Source organism: Orycteropus afer, unplaced genomic scaffold (genome assembly GCF_000298275.1).
Source record: "Orycteropus afer afer isolate SDZICR_OR568_19922 unplaced genomic scaffold, OryAfe1.0 scaffold00083, whole genome shotgun sequence".
Classification (NCBI taxonomy): Eukaryota; Metazoa; Chordata; class Mammalia; order Tubulidentata; family Orycteropodidae; genus Orycteropus; species Orycteropus afer.
The window spans coordinates 4220440-4224601 of record NW_006921670.1 but is presented as its reverse complement, the minus strand read 5'-3'; the positions used below and the strand labels follow the sequence as shown (position 1 = coordinate 4224601).

General features: G+C 42.6%; 1 protein-coding gene across 1 annotated transcript in view; it reads left to right on the top strand.

Moving 5' to 3' along the window:
* The window catches only part of ENTHD1 (ENTH domain containing 1), a 209785-nt gene that overhangs the window by 49235 nt on the left and 156388 nt on the right, over positions 1–4162 (top strand). The window lies entirely within an intron of this gene.

Sequence of the window (4162 nt, the reverse complement as noted above, 5' to 3'; positions counted from 1 at the left end):
CCTCCAGACTGGCAAAACTCCACAGCTCAGCCCGCCTTTTTCTTCACCCTCTCTGTTTATTCCCCAGCCACCAGAGCAGTCCTCTGTACGGTCCCTGGCTAGCAGGGCTGATTTTTAGGTTTATTCTTAGGTCCTACCACCACTCGGGAATCTCCAAGCTGTCTGTGCTGTGCTGTCAGGATCACTCAGGATCACTGCCAGACCGCAGCTCCTTTTTTGGTATTTTCATGCAAATTCTTCTGGTAGTTGGCGTTTAGTCCACTTCTATATCCTTCCCTTCAAGGCTCAGGGGTCCAGAATTATCTTTTGTGTCTGTGTTAATTGGTTTCCTTTTTCTTTGTTGAAGAGGGCCTGTGTAGTCTTTCTGCCTAGTCTGCCATCTTACCAGAACTCACCCATGGAATCTTTCAGTATTGCAACTCGAGGCTTAAATTTTTTTCCTCAGTTCTTTCAGCTTATGAAATGCTGAGCATATTCTTCCCTTTTGGTTTTCTAACTCCAGATCTTTGCACATTTCATTATAATAATTGACTTTGTCTTCTTGAGTTGCTCTTTGAAATCTTCTCATTTCAAAGGATTTTAGTTCTCTCTAAATAAACCAGAGCCAGGTGTTTTAGTATGTATCTGACTGTTCATCATGGCAGAAACCCAGGGCTTTTTCTGCCTTGCTGATCCACCAAACTCAGCAAGTGACTTTTACTTCATGATCCAAGATAGCTGCTTGCACCCCAGCCTTCTCACCTATGTTCTCGCTAGTAGGAGGGAGGAAAGGTTGAAAATATGAGTTCCCTTTCCCTTTAAGGAAACTTACTTAAAGTTGCTCATGACATTTTGGCTTATGTACATTATGTGGCACTTAGTCACAGAGACACACCTAGGTGTTAGGGAAGTGGAGAATCATCCTCTTAGTTCTGGACAGCCACATGCCCAGATAAAAGTTAGAGATTCCAATGTTAGGGAGAAGGGGGAATGAATATAGAGGACAACAAAGTGTCCCTACACAGTGGGAAAGGATACGAACAGAAAATGGATTCAGTGGCTTGGCACATGGTTGTCTGATTGACTGGAATAGAGACTATGCATTTAAATACACAGAGAAATGGGGCAGAGTCGTAAAAATACTCAAGCAGTTCATAAATCAAACCAAACTCACTACTATCGAGTCAGTTCCAAATTGTTGTGACTCTGTAGGACAGAGCAGAACTGCCCCATAACGTTTCCAAGGCTGTAAATCTTTACGGAAGCAGACTGCCTCATCTTTCTCCTGCGGAGCCGCTGGTGGGGTCTAGCCACCGACCTTTTGGTTAACGGCATGAGGGCATAATAAACAGTATTTGGAAATTTCAATTTGGTATGATTAGGAACTAGGAACCATTGTAGACTTTGGAGAACAGAAGGAATGTTTAGCTTAGTCACAGAATTACGCTTTCTTATTACTCAAAACAGCTGTAGGTGGAAGATAATACTTAATGCTTTATGTAGAAATGAAGGAGATGCGAATTGGAAGGAAGCTTTGTAAGAGACAGTTGTTTCATTGCAGGCTTCTAGGGCCTGCTTGGAGGTGGTGGAAATGAGGGCAAAGCAGTGCTTAAAGGCTGACTACGGAGAAAGAAATGGTATCAGGGGTGATGTATTGGAGAAGAAAGAAAGAAATTGAAAAGGACTAACGTTTTGAGTTAGAAAAAGTGCAGGGAAGTGATGGTATCACACAGGTAAATTTCCATCAGAAGGAATTTAAAGACGTCTCTAAATTATTTAGTTGTAATGAAATGTAAAATTGAATACATTGCTAGAAATCTGATCCCCAGGCTTCAGGATCTTGAGCAGAAACAGCTGTGCCTAGCTTCTTTGTGCTAAATTAGCAAGGGAAAAGAGATTCTTCCAAGAGGTGTTAGGCACACAGCACCACTTCTACTCTTTTCTTTCTATTCCTGGATACTTTGCTCACGTTTTAGTCTGATAGATAGCTCGGGTGGTTTTTGTTTAGATGATTTTGATGTTTAAAGGAAGAGATGAGCTGAAGAATAATTGCTGCTTGGTGGCAAGACAGAAAACTATAAAAAGCACAGCTTCCCTGAGTTATGCCTATCTGAGTTGAGTCTTGTCTTTAGAGACAAGTACTGTTATAACAACAATCACCAGAGATAGTGCTAACCTCCAGACCAGCATGTGTTGCCTTCTTGGTCATTTGATCTTCAAAGAGCCCTTGGGAGTAATAGCAGTCTCTCCGGTCTCAGAGAAGAATTACTCTGGTGTGTGTTAGAGGTAATAGCGTTCTTCATCAAGGAAATATTTTTGTACAAATAGTGTATGATTACTATTGAACTAAATATTACATTGCAAGTGTGTGATCACTATTGAACCAAATATTATGTTGCAAAGCAATCGGCATGCTTTTATAATCAAAGACACTAATGTTGATATTGCTGCTTCCTGAACTTTATAGTTGCCTGTCTTATCACCTGTAGACTAGGTGGCAGGGTTTATGGTATAAATTGTGACTGCTGTTCAAACACTAGGAGCTCTGGTAGCATAGTGCGTAAGGCACCTGACTGCTGTCCAGAAGGCTGGCGGTTCAAACCCACCAGCCACTACTTCCGTAGTGATACTGCCTCGGAAACCCAAGTAGGGGTTGCTATGAGTCGGGTCTGACTCGACTGCAGTGCATTATTGTTGTTGCTAAAATACTGATATTGATTTCTACTGTTGATTTTTTTTAAATTTAGGAATAAACAAAGTTAGAAGAAAAAATAACAATAAGTTTTATCCCAACTTCTGCAAATCATCTACTACTAACAGCTTAGAATATTTGGCTTCCAGAATACTAATTATTATTTTTTGATTTTAGAAAAATCACTCTATTGTTTTTGTAAAAACAGTACAGACTCATTATTGCTCAGATAATTTCTTTTAGAAGGATCAGCACAAGGCTCGTCTCTGTGAAAACCGAAGGCAGAGGGCAAGGATGTCGCACATGTCCACCTTTTCCAAACTGCTGGGCCGCGGCATTGTCTCTGCCATCAGCTCCTCCCCCTCCCCTCAGTGCTCCCCTCCTCTCTTAGGGTTCCGTATTTCTCTTTAATGTCTCAGAATTCACAGACTGCCAAGGAAGTGGCTCATGTGGTGGTGGAGGCTGGCAGGTTGGCACGTCCCAAGTCTGTGGGTACATCTAGAGGATTCTCCCCATTCACATGGTTGCAGGGGCTGGCGAAGCCAAATCGGCGGGTCAGTTGACCAGCTGCTGTCTCACGTCCAAGGGTGAGATGATGAGGAACTAAACGCAGGACCAGAGCAAGAGAGAGAACTTTTCCAGAACATTCACATCTATGCCCTCAAGGAACTAAGGGTGATGACTTGAGTCACACCTTCCAGCAAGGCAGGACTCAAGAGACAGGACTCAAGATGTCAAGAGACATCCCACCCTAAACAGGCACAGAGACTAGGGTTTACAGTACATCACAAAATGGAAGACAGTGCCTAGAAGGGCTATATCAAGCAATTCACTGCACTGCAGTTATGAAGAGTCAACCAATCCTAATCCCATTACTCAGAGTAACCACCATTAATAGTAGTCAGTTTGTTGCTGTCCAGTCCTACTCGTGGTGACTGTGTGCACCAGGGTGAAATGCCGTCCAGTCCCGTGCCGTCTTCGTGACAACTGGTACGTCTGAGTCCCTTGCTGTGGCTATGATGTGAATCCATCTAATTAAGGGTTTCCCTCGTCTTCATTGGTCTTTTGCTTTATGAAACATGATGGTTTTTTTTGGTGAATGGTCTTTCCTGATGATGCTTCTAAAGTAAGGGAGTCGAAGTCTTGTTGTCTTTGCTTCTAAGGAGTATTACGGTTGTATTTCTTCTCAGACTGATTTGTTCATTCTTCTAGCATTGTTAGAGTCTGATAGTTTGAATGTCAGTTTGATGTCTCATCTAAGAAATGTCACAGGGCTTCCAGTTCTACTTTTGTGGTATTATCTGAGTAGTACGGGTTCAACGAGATCTACAGCTCCTCTTAGATAAGTTTCTACAGAGTACCACCAGCCTGGGTATCGACGCGTCATCATCAGATGACTCGGGCATCATTTCCTACAGCATCTTCCCTGTTGCCTTTGAGGTTTCCCATTCACATACTAGTCCTCCTTGGTGTATGACTTCACAGTCTCAA